The sequence below is a fragment of the Balaenoptera ricei genome, chromosome 9, assembly GCF_028023285.1.
Source record: "Balaenoptera ricei isolate mBalRic1 chromosome 9, mBalRic1.hap2, whole genome shotgun sequence".
Classification (NCBI taxonomy): Eukaryota; Metazoa; Chordata; class Mammalia; order Artiodactyla; family Balaenopteridae; genus Balaenoptera; species Balaenoptera ricei.
In genome coordinates, this window is record NC_082647.1 from 51,323,809 (window position 1) to 51,339,777 (window position 15,969).

General features: G+C 41.9%; 1 long non-coding RNA gene across 1 annotated transcript in view; it reads right to left on the minus strand.

The window, feature by feature from the left end:
• LOC132371486 (uncharacterized) overlaps nucleotides 1-15,374 on the minus strand; it is a 250,834-nt gene extending 235,460 nt beyond the window's left edge. Inside the window, exon 1 of the long non-coding RNA XR_009504863.1 lies at nucleotides 15,344-15,374. This is a non-coding gene — a long non-coding RNA (uncharacterized LOC132371486). The remainder of the gene's footprint in view (nucleotides 1-15,343) is intronic.
• Between the last annotated feature and the right edge of the window lie 595 nt (nucleotides 15,375-15,969).

Below are 15,969 nucleotides of genomic sequence, written 5' to 3' on the forward strand. Positions count from 1 at the left end.
TCGGAAAAGATACTTGATACGATTTCAATTTTCTTAAATTTACCAAGGTTTGATTTGTGACCCAAGATATGATCTATCCTGGAGAATGTTCCATGAGCACTTGAGAAAAATGTGTAGTCTGTTGTTTTTGGGTGGAATGTCCTATAAATATCAATTAAGTCCATCTTGTTTAATGTATCATTTAAAGCTTGTGTTTCCTTATTTATTTTCATTTTGGATGATCTGTCCATTGGTGAAAGTGGGGTGTTAAAGTCCCCTACTATGATTGTGTTGCTGTCGATTTCCCCTTTTATGGCTGTTAGTACTTGCCTTATGTATTGAGGTGCTCCTATGTTGGGTGCATAAATATTTACAATTGTTATACCTTCCTCTTGGATCGATCCCTTGATCATTATATAGTGTCCTTCTTTGTCTCTTGTAATAGTCTTTATTTTAAAGTCTATTTTGTCTGATATGAGAATTGCTACTCCAGCTTTCTTTTGATTTCCATTTGCATGGAATATCTTTTTCCATCCCTTCACTTTCAGTCTGTATGTGTCTCTAGGTCTGAAGTGGGTCTCTTGTAGACAGCATATATATGGGTCTTGTTTTTGTATCCATTCAGCCAGCCTGTGTCTTTTGGTGGGAGCATTTAATCCATTTACATTCAAGGTAATTATCGATATGTATGTTCCTATTCCCATTTTCTTAAATGTTTTGGGTTTGTTATTGTAGGTGTTTTCCTTCTCTTGTGTTTCTTGCCTAGAGAAGTTCCTTTAGCATTTGTTGTAAAGCTGGTTTGGTAGTGCTGAACTCTCTCAGCTTTTGCTTGTCTGTAAAGGTTTTAATTTCTCCATCACATTTGAATGAGATCCTTGCTGGGTAGAGTAATCTTGGTTGTAGGTTCTTCTCCTTCATGACTTTAAGTATATCTTGCCACTCCCTTCTGGCTTGCAGAGTTTCTGCTGAAAGATCAGATGTTAACCTTATGGGGATTCCCTTGTGTGTTATTTGTTTTTTTTCCCTTGCTGCCTTTAATATGTTTTCCTTATATTTAATTTTTGACAGTTTGATTAATATGTGTCTTGGCGTGTTTCTCCTTGGGTTTATCCTGTATGGGACTCTCTGTGCTTCCAGGACTTGATTAACTATTTCCTTTCCCATATTAGGGAAGTTTTCAACTATAATCTCTTCAAATATTTTCTCAGTCCCTTTCTTTTTCTCTTCTTCTTCTGGGACCCCTATAATTCGAATGTTGGTGCGTTTAATGCTGTCCCAGAGGTCTCTGAGACTGTCCTCAGTTCTTTTCATTCTTTTTTCTTTATCCTGCTCTGCAGTAGTTATTTCCACCATTTTATCTTCCAGGTCACTTATCCTTTCTTCTGCCTCAGTTATTCTGCTATTGATCCCATCTAGAGTATTTTTAATTTCATTTATTGTGTTTTTCATCATTGCTTGATTCCTCTTTAGTTCTTCTACGTCCTTGTTAAATGCTTCTTGCATTTTGTCTATTCTATTTCCAAGATTTTGGATCATCCTTACTATCATTATTCTGAATTCTTTTTCAGGTAGACTACCTATTTCCTCTTCATTTGTTAAGTCTAGTGTGTTTTGACCCTGCTCCTTCATCTGCTGTGTGTTTTTCTGTCGTCTCATTTTGCTTATCTTACTGTGTTTGGGGTCTCCTTATCACAGGTTGCAGGTTTGTAGTTCCCGTTGTTTTTGGTATCTGTCCCCAGTGGCTAAGGTTGGTTCAGTGGGTTGTGTAGGCTTCCTGGTGGAGGGAACTAGTGCCTGAGCTCTGGTGGATGAGGCTGGATCTTGTCTTTCTGGTGGGCACGTCCACGTCTGGTGGTGTATTTTGGGGTGTCTGTGGCCTTATTATGATTTTAGGCAGCCTCTCTGCTAATGGATGAGGCTGTGTTCCTGTCTTGCTAGTTGTTTGGCATAGGGTGTTCAGCACTGTAGCTTGCTGGTCATTGAGTGATGCTGGGTCTTGATGTTGAGATGGAGATCTCTGAGAGATTTTTGCCGTTTGGTATTACGTGGAGCTGGGAGGTCTCTTGTGGACCAGTGTCCTGAAGTTGGCTCTCCCACCTCCGAGGTACGGCCCTGATGCCTGGCTGAAGCACCAAGAGCCTTTCGTCCACACGGCTCAGAGTAAGAGGGAGAAAAAATAGAAAGAAAGAAAGGAAGGAAGGAAGGAAGGAAGGAGGAAGGAAGGAAGGAAGGAAGGAAGGAAAGAAAGAAAGAAAGAAAGGAAAGAAAGAAAGAAGCTATAATATAGTGAAGTAAAATAAAGCTATTGTAAAGCAAAGCTATACAGACAAAATCTCCCCCAGAAGCATATACATATACACTCACAAAAAAAAAGGAAAAGGGGAAAAATTAATATATCCTGCTCCCAAAGTCCACCTCCTGAATTTGGGATGATTCGTTGTCTATTCAGGTATTCAACAGATGCAGGCACATCAAGTTGTTTGTGGAGTTTTAATCCGCTTCTTCTGAGGCTGCTGGGACAGATTTCCCCTCCTCTTCTCTGTTCGCACAGCTCCTGGGGATCAGCTTTGGATTTGGACCCGCCTCTGCGTGTAGGTCGCCTGAGGGCGTCTGTTCCCCGCCCAGACAGGACGGGGTTAAAGGAGCAGCTGCTTCGGGGACTCTGGCTCACTCAGGCCGGGGGAGGGAGGGGTACAGAGGAGGCGGGGCGAGCCTGCGGTGTCAGAGGCCGGCGTGACGTTGCAGCAGCCTGAGGCGCGCAGTGCGTTCTCCCGGGGGATGTTGTCCCTGGATCACGGGACCCTGGCAGTGGCGGGCTTCACGGGCTCCCGGGAGGGGCGGTGTGGAGAGTGACCTGTGCTCGCACACAGGCTTCTTGGAGGCGGCAGCAGCAGCCCCAGCGTCTCACGCCCGTCTCTGGGGTCCGCGCTGATCGCCGCGGCTCGCGCCAGTTTCTGGAGTTCGTTTAGGCGGCGCTCTGAATCCCCTCTCCTTGCGCGCCGCGAAACAAAGAGGCAAGAAAAAGTCTCTTGCCTCTTCGGCAGCTGCAGACTTTTTCCCGGTCTCCCTCCCAGCCAGCTGTGGTGCTCCAACCCCTTCAGGCTGTGTTCACGCCGCCAACCCCAGTCCTCTCCCTGCCGCCAACCCCAGTCCTCTCCCTGCCGCCAACCCCAGTCCTCTCCCTGCCGCCAACCCCAGTCCTCTCCCTGCCGCCAACCCCAGTCCTCTCCCTGCGATCCGACCGAAGCCCGAGCCTCCGCTCCCAGCCCCGCCCGCCCCGGTGGGGGAGCAGACAAGCCTCTCGGGCTGGTGAGCGCTGTTCGGCGCCGAGCCTCTGTGCGGGAGTCTCTCCGTTTTTCCCTCTGCGCCCCTGTTGCTATGGGATCCACGCTGTTAGCTGCGGCTCGCGCCCGTCTCTGAAGTTCGTTTAGGCGGCGCTCTGAATCCCCTCTCCTCGCGCACCAGGAAACAGGGAAGAAAAAGTCTCTTGCCTCTTCGGCAGCTGCAGACTTTTTCCCGGACTCCCTCCCGGCTAGCTGTGGTGCACTAACCCCTTCAGGCTGTGTTCACGCCGCTAACCCCAGTCCTCTCCCTGCGATCCGACCGAAGCCCGAGCCTCAGCTCCCAGCCCCGCCCGCCCCGGCGGCTGAGCAGACAAGCCTCTCGGGCTGGTGAGTGCTGGTCAGCGCCGAGCCTCCATGCGGGAATCTCTCCGCTTTGCCCTCCGCACCCCTGTTGCTGCGCTCTCCTCCGTGGCTCCGAAGCTTCCCCCCTCTGCCACCCGCAGTCTCTGCCCGCGAAGGGGCTCCTAGTGCGTGGAAATCTTTCCTCCTTCACAGCTCCCTCCCACTGGTGCAGGTGCCGTCCCTATTCTTTTGTCTCTGTTATTTCTTTTTTCTTTTGCCCTACCCAAGTACGGGGGGAGTTTCTTGCCTTTTGGGAGGTCTGACGTTTTCTGCCAGCGTTCAGTGGGTGTTCTATAGGAGCAGTTCCACGTGTAGATGTATTTCTACTGTATCTGTGGGAAGGAAGGTGATCTCCGCGTCTTACTCTTCCGCCATCTTCTCTCCTCCCCCCCAAGAGTCTAACCATTTTTTAGCTGTACTGTTCAGTGGCGTTAAGTACATTCATATTGTTATCCAACCATCACCACCATCCATCTCTAGAATTTTATTACCTGAAACTGAAACTCTGTACCTATTAGACAATAACTCCCCATCTCCCTTCATTTTAAAATTCATTCATACTGTAAATGAAATTTAATGTTAGATATGGTTTTGATTCCCATTTGTTCCCTTGTCAATATAGTATTCCCCCCAAATTATTTTTGATGCCCTTATGTGCTGCTACACAAGATGCTGAAGAAGGCCTCTGGAAATTGTTATTTTTCATCACTGAACTGATTTTTCACCAGACACATTAAAACTCTAGAGTAGGTGACAGTACATAAATTCTGCTTTCTGTCACTCCTAAGTGACTTCTAAAAGAGACAGAGTGAGACCAACCACTACTAGTGACTACTGCAGATACCTCCTGACACACAGTCTCCTGGTCAGCAATAGGGTGGGGACCTCAGAGGCTTGAGCTGGGAAAGGGTACCAATATCTAGCATCACTATACTTAGTCTTATTTCTCCAGCCTTTATTCTTCCAAACTCCAGCATGCAGACAGCCCTACTTTCCCTAAGAACCATTCCCTCACAACTATTCCTTACTAGAATATTTTCAGTTGTAAGAGTTATTTTCATAAAGTCCCATATTCAGACTGACTGCCTTCTACATTCTCACTGTGCACTGAATTTGCCATGCCTTGATTCCCTTAAAAAGCTTTAAAAATATTATAACAGATTAGATGTACAATTTGGATCAGTACAACTTTAGGAACTGTCTCAGTCAAAGTGAGGTTTTCTATTTTAGTTTATGTTTAGCTAATCACATCTTTACTTGTTCTTTCATTAATGCCTACAAGCATTTGTTAAACACCATCTAGGTGCCTGTTGCTGTGTCAGGCACAAAAGATCCAGAGATACTTGAATTACAGTCCAGTGGAAAGACAGACAGAAACACCTAGTCAGAGCACAGCAGAGCTCCCTAGGAGACATGTTTTGGGGAAAACAAAATGCAGTGGGAGCCAGTAGAAGTGACAAAGTATCCCTGACTTCCCAGAGCAAGTGCCCCTGGACTGATCCTGAACAAGGAGGAGGGAGCTGCTTGAGAGAGAAGGGAAGGAAGGTGTTCCATGCAGAGGAGCAGCATGTTGACAGGCATGGGGTCCTCCTGGTGGTCACGTAGTGCCTGTTACGTGGGTGGAGAGGAAAAGCCAGACTCGGGAGATACTGTGAGGCACGACTGGCTGACTAGATATGAGGACTGGTGTGTGGAGGAGGGGAGGAATTAAGAGCAAATGAACCTGCTCATCTGAGAGACTAGGTAGATGGTGACTATGTTCATTATTACTTTACCACAAATAACATCTTCAGTTTTAATCGCAGTTTAGTCTATCATCCTGAAAAAAAAATGAGCTGTGGGAGTTTTCAGGTAGACATATCGTCTGTCATTTTTAATAAATCTCAATGAAATATTGCCTTGACAGCAGGTTACAGAGATACACGACTGTAACAACCAATATCTTCACTTCACAGAACCACTAATTTATGACTTTTTCTCCAACTTTTTATTTTAAAAAATTTCAAACCTATGATAACTGTTGAAAGACTATTACAATGAACACCTGTAACCCTTCGCCTAGATTCAACAGCCATCAATATTTTACCACATTCTCTCTCTTTCTCTGTCTCTCTCTGTCACTAATGAGCCCTTTGAAGTGCGCTGCGCTTATGATACTTCAACCCTAAATGCATCTTCTTAGAACAAGGACTTCTTCCTAGATAACCATAGAATCATTATTGCTGCATTTTGTTTTTGTTTACTCATGATTATATTCAAGTTAAGCATTTTTGTCAAGTATACTAAATAAGTGATGTTATGTACTTCCCCATCATAACAGGAGGTCCATAGTGGAGGTTTGACTTATTACTGAAGATGCTGATTTGGACTACTTGGTTCGATGATATCCTCTAACCAATATTCTCTCTATTGTAATTAACAAGTAATCTGTATGATGATAATTTGAGATCATGCAAGATATTATCCAGTGGTTTAAGAAGCTGCTGATGACTTGCCTGAATCAATTATTACATTGGTAGGCATTATTTTTAAATTAGCTGCTGTTTAATAGTGTTTTCTCCATTCCAGCATTTAAGGTCAGATGTAATTTTTTGCTGTTGTTTGTTGTCAAAAAATTTGAGACCAAAGGAGATCATCCAATTCTACGAAAACATTTCTCATGAAATAGAGCACATGTTAGGAAAACGGCCAAAAAAACATTGTGCAGCTATATTTTAGAAATCACCATGTATTTTTTAAAAGGGATAACTCTTGCACAAGATTTAGTATTGTCCATGATGTTCAGCTTTTGTAGTTTGTGGAAGAAGCACTATAATATGTCATTTAACATCATAAAGCAACCTCACGTCTGTCCACTGATAACTCACTGGCAATACACTACAGCTGTTAAGAGGCAGCTCAGGAAGACAGGGGAAAAAAAAAAACCAAAACCTACAAGCCAACCATCTGACTTCAATTAGGAAAGAGAACAGTCCCCAAATGTACAAGGATGAGGTCTTTTATAGGTCAAAGTATTACAGTGGAACTTAAAAAGAGGTAATATAATGACCCTATATGTGAAGGTTAGCTCATACTTCAAAAGGATCTTACAGTGTGGAGACACAGTCTCCACCCTTTCTTGACAAGTCATCCTGTCCTATAGCTATAGTAAATAATCATCTAGGCACAAAAATCCATGCTCTCTAATTACTGAAGGCCCATCAGATAACAGGACAGTAACACCATTAGCTGAGAAGGCTACACGGGTGGAACAAGTTCTGCGGGTGGAGAAGATCGGAATTTCAGTTTAGAGCATGATATATTTGAGATATTCATTAGACATCTGAGTGGAGATATAGAGTTGACAGGTAGATATATAAGCTGATGCTCAGGGAAGCGGTCATGACTGGAGACATACATTTGAGAATCATTTGCAGTTAGATGCTACTTAAATGCAGGGAACTGGAAGAGAATCAGCAAGGGGGTGAGTATAGAGAGAGGAGAAGAGATTAAGATATCCATGGACTGAGCCCTGGGGCACTTCAGTGCTATGAGATTAATATGCAAAAGAGGATCCAGCAAAGGAGATTGAGAAGAAACGGTCAGTGGAGTTGAAGGAAAATGAAATGTGCAGTGTCTTAGAGAACAAGAGAAGAAATCACTGCCATGAGAAGGGAGCAATTTAACTGTGACAACTGATAAGCTGATTCTGATGGGGACAGAGATTTGCATTTAACAACATGGAGGTCATTGGTGATATTGACAAGCACAAGTTTGGTGGGGTGTCAGGGTCCAAATCCTGACTGGAGCGGGTTTAAGTGAAAAGGGGAGAGAAAATGGAAGCAGTGAGATAGAATCATCTTTCAAGAAGTTTTTCTGTCATGTGCAGGTGGGGGAGGTGGGGAGAGACAAAGAAAAGGGATAGACGGTGTCTGGAGGAGAAGTAAACTCAAGATAATTTTGTGTTTTGCTTTTAAGATGAGAGAGGTAACAGTATGGTTAACATACTAGCAGAAATGAGTTGGGAGAAAAGGGAAACTTGATATAGGAGAAAGTAGGGAGAATTGCTGGAGCAAAGTCTTTGAGTTAGGAACAGAGAGGAAGGGGAGCAGGGGAGCAGTGTGTACGGTCCAGATCCTGGTAGGTAGGAAGCTGTTGGTATCCGAGTTTGTATCTGTTGGTATCTTAATCTTCTGAATGTTTCCATTTTGTATTCCAGTGAAGTGGGAAGCAAGGTTATCAGCTAAGAATAAAGACAGAGAAAAGGTATTAGAGATTTGAGGAGCTACGAATTTGTGAACTAGTTATCCATGAGAGAAGAAAGTATCAGTAAATTCCCCCAAATTAGAAAGAGTACAAACAATACTCTCTTGTCACAATGCAATAAAACTAGAATTTATGAATAAAAACAAAAAGTTCCTACTCTGGATATTAATAACTCTCTCTTAAATAACTTGGATAAAAGAGAAAAATCAAACTGAAACTGTTACATATCCTGAAAATAAAGATAATGAGAAGACTATCTATGAAGTCTCTGCCACAATGACCAAGTGGCATTTTTTTCCAGGAATGTAAGGAGGCTTCAATCTCAGGACATCTATTCATTAACCATATTAATAGATTCCAGCAGGAAAATCATATGACCAATCCCATAGATGTTGAAAAAACATCTGATTTGAAAAAATTAAATATCCATTCAAATTTTATTCTTAATAAATTCAATACAAGGGTTTCAATTTTGCTGCTGTTACATGAGATTGGAGCGGGAGGGAATGTACGTGCTGGAGTCCCAGGAGCGGGGCGCATTGCTGACTCTTACTTGTACTGGCTGACTTCAGGCATATTGCCTTTGCATTTCTCATCTGCAAGTGGGGAAAAAGCATAAAGAATAGGGCAACAAATTGTCATGAGTTTCAGTTTTTGCTGTTTGATGAGAATCAAAAAGTCTTTTTTCTGCCCTGTCTTTCTTTTATTTTTGTTTCTGTTTCTCTAACCTTTGTCTCTTGGCCTTTTCAATCTGACTTTATTGTTTCCTACTCAGGGCTTTCTCTTCTCTTTTTCTCAAAGCTGGAGGAGAGTAGCTTGCCACTGTTCAATCCGTGAACGATACAGTCCCAAGAGACTATTTGCTGCTAATTTGGCCACCTCTCCTGAAGCAGTTTCCACGTTGTCTTGAGCCTTTTAATGCGAAAGTGGTTTTGTGCAAGTCCTTTCTGGCTGCCTGAGGCAGGAGATTCAGGTCTCTTGCGCACTGAAGGAAAAAGATGCACGTGTGGCAACCAAGGTCTCGTGCATCATTTCACAATTTAAGAACGGAGGCCCAAATATGCTCTGAATCAGTGATGCCTCTCAGTCTTGACAGATTTTTTCAAGTCTTTAAGTTTCACCCTTAATAGAAATAAACTCTACAGCCATGTGACCCACAAGAATAATTTCAAGTCTTTGGAAAATTTTTCTCTACTATTTGATGCGGTAGAAGCAATATTATACCTACCCACTAATTCTAAAACCCAGGTTATAGGAAAGCAATCTATTTCATATTTATGCTTTCTTTTATGGGCCTGATTGCAATAAAACGCTGGCTGGAGGTACATTAGAGTTCTCTGAACAGAGTCTCAACAGAATTGGAAAGAATATAAGCTGGTTGTTCTTAGCAGAGACTTGAAGTATAACCGTTTTATTTGTTCTTCCAGAGATACTTTTTTGTGGTTTGTTTTTGGTTCTCTTCCAATTTGCATGTTTACCAAAATCCCAAGGAAAGAAAAAAAACCATTAAGATTCTTTCCTATAATCCATTTAAGTCAAAACTGAAGAAGAGAGAAAAATTTGTAGCTTTCAAACACCATTAGTTTGCTAATGATAGCTTTCATCCTATGACAGTTCTCAGACTGATAAGATGCTCTAAACATCCACCACGAAGGAAGAGGGCCATTTATAGGCCCCCGCTCTGTCTCTGCAGCTTGCACATGTTTTCAAACATATTTTCATGCCTGCGTTCTGACAGCTCATTAAACAAAGGCCTCTCGGTGCCTATATTGCCCGTCTCCCCACTGAGAGTGTAACATATTTACAGCCTCTGCAGATTGCTGGCTGCTGGCGCCTTCTCTTCCCCGTGGCCTGCCTGCCAACTGCTTATCAGTCTCCCCCAAAGGTGACATTCTCCTCGTTTGTTTAGGCAGCGATGGTCCCCTGTTTGACCCTTGGAGGCCAGAAGCAGCATGATTAGGAGCGGCTCCTGCACCAGCTAGATAAAGGCAATCATGCGGGCAAAGACAGCGCCGGGCGGCTCAAGGGAGCCTCGCCAGGCTGAGTGCTCCCATTCAGAAACACGCTGGCAGTTCTTTAGCTCGACAGCTGGCAGTGTGCAGACCTTGTGGGATTTCTGCCTCAGAGAAAGCAAACAAGGTTTCGGGAGTGTTGAGGAGCTATCTGGGGCTGTGTACAAGGGCGATCAGAGCGGATTGCTTCTAATTACCTGTCTCTTGACTGCCATTAAACCATCATTACACATCCAAAGCCATAAAAGCCCCTATGAATGCAGCACCTTATACTTAATTTTTAGCCTTTCCTCCTGCGTTTGCCAAAAGCATTTTGCTGGGGTCCTGGGAGGACAGATGAAGACATCTTGGATGCAGGGAGAGGCTGCAGGCTGCATCCATCTGCCATTTCAGGATCCGACAAAACTGGTAACAGGTTTCTGCCACTGCAGTGTTCTGGGGGTGATGCATCATTTCCACTGAATAGGAACGGAGAGAGAGCAAGGAGGGGAAGAGGGAAAGGAGGGAAGAAAAAAGAGCAAGACCTCTTTTTTTCCAACCAGGTCTCAGTTGATTCAGCCTTTAACTGTTGTGGGTTAATGGCCAGACTCCAGAGGCAGGGTCTTTGTCAAAGCCTCAAATGACCTTGGCCCCAGAAACGGCTGTGTTGTGCCTCTGGGATCTGATTGGTGCTAAAGCAGACCAAGATTATGGTGTGACTGCATTTGCCTCCTGGGCAGGTGACGGTGATGGCTACCACTTTTCAAGCACCTCCTATGAATGAGGCAGTGCATTAAGCATTTTCTTATAAAAGGTCATCTCATTTAACGCAATACCACTCTGAGGTAGGGAGCATTAGACCCATGGCACCAATGATAAAGCTGAGGCTTAGAGAGATGGGAAAGCTCCACCAAACTCCTAGCTAGTCAGCCACTGAATTCAGGTCTGTTGGTTCCAAAGTCCCCACTCTTAATCTCCCAGCTTCTGCCCAATCGATGACTACACTGGAACATCACTGCAGAATTCACTGTTGCTAAGTCTGCTTCCCCTCTGGAAGTTCTCAAACCCCAGCATGCATGCCCACCAACCAGAGAGATAGTGAGTAGTGGAGACTCCCAGACGTTCTGCATGAGGAGAGGCCTCCAGATAGGGGATGAGAAATCCTCCTTTTTTCATTTTTCAGAAGTACCTTGGGTGATTCTACACAGAGGGTGTTCAGGTCATAGTCTGAGAAACCATTTCCCAACCTGGGAGTTTCCTGGGGAGAGAGCAGTCTCATTTACCTTGGTTCCTTTTGTACTCCATCAAGAGCTCCCAGCACATAGTAGGTGCTCAATAAATGCCGAACAATCAGAGGAATGGTTCTGTTCAACTTTTTTCCCTTTGTGTTTTGTTTTAGATTATATTGAAATTTCCATATCCTTTAATCCTCTTGGAAGAAAGCAGGGAATAAATTTTATCCAAATAAAATTTGTTTCCAATATGCCCAGAGAAATGACCAGGTGAAGTCTTTCATAGTCACACCACCTCCCCCTTATGTGCAGACAGCTGAGCCTCTGACCTACAGCAGTTCAGCACGGAGATGGCTCTGCTGGACCTTATTGTTTTATTAAATATTTACAATAGAACTAGTGTTGCTAGGAAAGCATCCCCATGTGTACATTTGTTGGTTGATATACATAAGCATCGTAATCTATTACATGTAAAAATTACTTGCCACACTACTTATAAATAATCTGAACTGGATATGGTCTATAGTTTCATGCATACTACAGTTTCTGCGAATTGATCTGTGTGCACTTTAATTCTTTTTGTTTTTGTTTTTGCTTTTTTGGCTGAGCCGTGCGGCACGCAGGATCTTAGTTCCCCGACCAAGGATCAAACCTGTGCCCCCTGTAGTGGAAGCACGGAGTCTTAACCACTGGACCACCAGGGTAGTCCACGCACGTACTTTAATTCTTCATGCATGCTATTTCTGATGAATCCTGACTTAGAAAACAGGTATCACTGTCTCCGTTTTATAGATGAGGAAAATGAGGCTCAGAGAAACTAAATAACTTTCCTAAGATGGCATAGCTAGCAAGTGGCAGAGAAAAGATTTAGCAAGCTCTATATGACTCCAAAATAAAACATTATTTCTATTTCACTATATTGTCAAAAGACCAAACCAATGATTTAAAAACCGAATAGAAAAAATATTGTAAGGACGTTAGTAATTATCAATGATGGCTGCCTTTGGGAGATGAGATTTGGTTTTTTATACTTTTTGTATTTTCTAAATGGTATATGTATAACTTTTATAATTGTGGCAAAGTTTAAACACACACATATACACACACATACTACCTTGGAGCACACTCTCTGATTAAACTTAACTATTGGTAATTTATTAAGAGGTTCATTTGAATATATGAATTTTTGACCCCCCCCCCCAAAAAAAAGCAAGGCAAATATTAAGGCACAGCAGGACTTGCTCCTAATTTAAAATATTCTCACCACAATTTGGTTTGGTTCTTAGCAACAGAAAACAGAATAGTATTTGCTGTAACTTAAAACCACCGTTTTCACTGGTTATGACTGACTGATATTTAAGACTGAGCTGAGGATAAGGTTAAGGTCTTATTTTTTTCACAACTCTGCAAGTTCATAAAGGACTTTCTCTCCTCATTTCCTTATGTTTCAATAATCATTGATTCAGTGCACCCCATGCACCAGGCACGCACAAGTGATTCCATGAACATTAATTACTAAATATGAACACAATTCCCGTGGCTTCATAAGGTAGGTTGGGTGTGTTCTATTATCCCCTTTTATCAAGGGGGAAACTGAGGGGCGGAGATGAAGTGACTTGCTCAAGGGCTCTCAGTTAGCAGGCACTGGCATGGGAACTCCAATTTAAGCCATTTAACACAAACCTAGTTTCTTTTAACTGCACTACCTGCTGGTGCTTTTTAGGGTCAAATCTGTTTTGGAGCAAGACTGTAGTAAAGGTTATGTTGGATCTTTTGTTATCTTTCCAAATGTTGTATTTCAGAACACATTTTCCACTCTCACATTTACCAGGGACCCACCACAGCATCCCATGGACCATCCAACCCCCTTACAGAATGATATCTCAGGATTCCAGACTCTTTCTTTCTTCTCTTTTTCCCTCTTCCCTGCCTCTCAGTCAAAATCTGGGAACTTGTATCTCATTTGCTCAGGAAACAAGCGAGTTAGTCTGTGATAATGCATGATGAAGATTCCTAGGCAACATTCTTGCTTTTTTAAAGAGAAGATTTATGAATACTGTGCCTTTGCCCAAAGGAGTGCCCTAGTAGTAAGATAATTAGAAAATATAGGCAGTCAATGGGGAGAAAAATGAAAGGGAAAAAAATACCACAGAAATACACTGCAAGGAAAACAAACGAAAGCATCATTTCATTTTAGAGAAATACTTTGTTAGTAGATGCCCAAATTTTATAATTCCTGGAGAGCCATTTGGCAAGGGATAACAAAATTCTTTAAAAAGTTCATAACCTTTGGCTTAGTGAATTCAGTTTTGAGAATCCATACTAAGGAATAATTCTAAATACAGAAAGAGCTTTGTGCATGAAGAAGTTCATTACTTATGATATTGAAAAATGGCAAAAGGGGCATTGATTATGTAAATTATGATACAATGGAATAATCATTACAAACCATGCCTGCAAGATGTTTTGAAATAATATGCAAATTTTTCTATATTATAAGACTAAAATGAGAAGAATAGAATATAATTTAAACAGGCACTGTGATAATCATGTCCAAAATATTTGGAAGGTGATTATCTAGAAACAATTATGTTTAGAAATTGCTACCATATTTTTCTTCTTTTTATGTTTTTTTTTTCAAGTTTTCTTAAATGAAAATTTCACTTTACTAATAGAAAAAAATTAAACTTATTTGGAAAAATATTATTTTACTTAATACCGGTTTTTACATAACTCAGATAATATACAAGGGCTATATCCAAGAGTGATTTAAGAAACGAACACACTGTGTAACTATGCAGAAAATAGTTAATACAGCAGGTCTGACTGCCATCCTTTTGAAAGGCCTGCTTACAAGGTTGGCCCTTGGCTGAGGTCTGGGAACTTAGATTTCAGGAGGGCTCCTGTCTTAGTCTGTTTGGGCTTCTGTTACAAAATGTCAGAGACTGGGTGGCTTATAAGCAACAAACATTCATTTCTCACAATTCATTTCTTGCTGGAATTCTAGGATCATGGAATCAGCTTCTTCCTAGATGGATGTCTTTTCCTAGGGGCAAGGAATCTTTCTTGGGCCACTTTTACAAGAGCACTGATTCCATTCATGAAGACTCCACCCTCATGACCTAAGCACCTCCCAAAGGCCTCTCCAATACCATCACACTGAGCATTAGGTTTTAACGTATGAATTTGGGGGAGGACACAAACATTCAGTCCACAGCAGTTTCCACCACCATTAACTAAGAGTGGCTCACTACATTTAAACTATTTGTACAAACCATACAGTTTATGCTGAACACCTGCCTTCCCTCTGGGAGTCTGGAATTTGGGTGTGTGCCAGGCAGAGGCTGCCTCTGTGACAATCCTCCAGTAAAAACCCTGGGCACTGAGTCTCTAACAGGCTTCCCTGATTGACAACATTTTACACGTGTTGTCACACCTGCTGCAGGGGAATTAAGCACATGCTGTGTGACTCCTTGGGAGAGGACCTTGGAAGCTTATGCCTGGTTTCCCTGGATGTTACCCATGTGCTTTTTCTCTTTGCTGACTGAGTCTGGTTTCCTTTTACTGTAATAAATCACAGCCCTGAGTACTACTACATGCTGAGTCCTGTGAATCCTCCAAGTGAATCTTCAAACCTCGGGGTTGGTCTCAGGACCTTTCAACATAATCATCACTATGATGTAGCTCTAAAAAAATCACTTTCTCCCCATTTTCATCCTTAAGAATTTAACTACATATAAACCATAGAATGATGCATTTCTAAAATATATTAATCCTGCATAATTTTAGTGCCAGGAAAGAGAACCTTGCAACACTTTTGCTTTACAGATGAGAAAACAAAGCTAAGAGCTAGTGAAGTGATGTGTCCAAATCAGCATCAGAGCCTAGAACTCCTAATTCTTCAGTTTTTCTAGAATATTTCACCCCCTTCACAGATTATTGTTTTCTTGTGAACTGGAGACCATGAAACATAGTAGCCAAAGAATAAACAATATAATGTGGAATAAATGAAGAGTAACTGAGGATAGTGGATGTAAATCAGCTAGTGATGATAAAATGGGCTCTCTTTCATTATTTATAAGCCATGTATAAATAGCTTGTGCTAGAACATGGAGCACATTCAGTGTGGTCTCAGGCTATAGATTCAGTTACTCTAAATAAGAAATATTTTTAAAAGGTGAAGCCTAGAATGAAAACTGGACCAACTTACTTTCATTCTTTTGACTGGTAGTTAGTTCAAGCCATTGAAAATGAGATTTGTTGGCATTTCTCCTTGAAAATATACATGTCCAACTCAGGTTGACTGCAATAAAAATGAATATTTAGATGCTTATTTCAAGTAGGCCACACCTTTCTGCTTGCTTCCTAAGGGGAGAATGGGAAGAGTTACAGGGAGGGAGACTCTGACAAAAACTGGGAGATTTCAATCAAATGTCTATTTCTTATACTTCAATTTTATTCATAAGTTCAGAAACCTGTCAATATTCATGCTCATCACTTAAAACCTGATGACAGGATATTATTTTTAAAGATCTGTTTTGCACTTATCATAATCCTCTTCAATAAACGAGTAAGACCATTGATTATCTAATTAAAAACAATTTATTCTTTTATTGGAAGGCTGAAGAGGAAAATAATGAATGTCAAAGGGCATAAACTTTTTTGTTTCCAACAGGAAACTAGTACAGAACTTGCACACAGTAATTACTCAGTATATTTCCTTTAAATTGATGGCTGTGTGACTTCAGGCTTAAGGTAGCACATGAAATTTCCTCCCACAGCTTATCCCTACCTCCCACCAAAAAATCCTAATGACATGAAAAAAGTAGGAAGGAA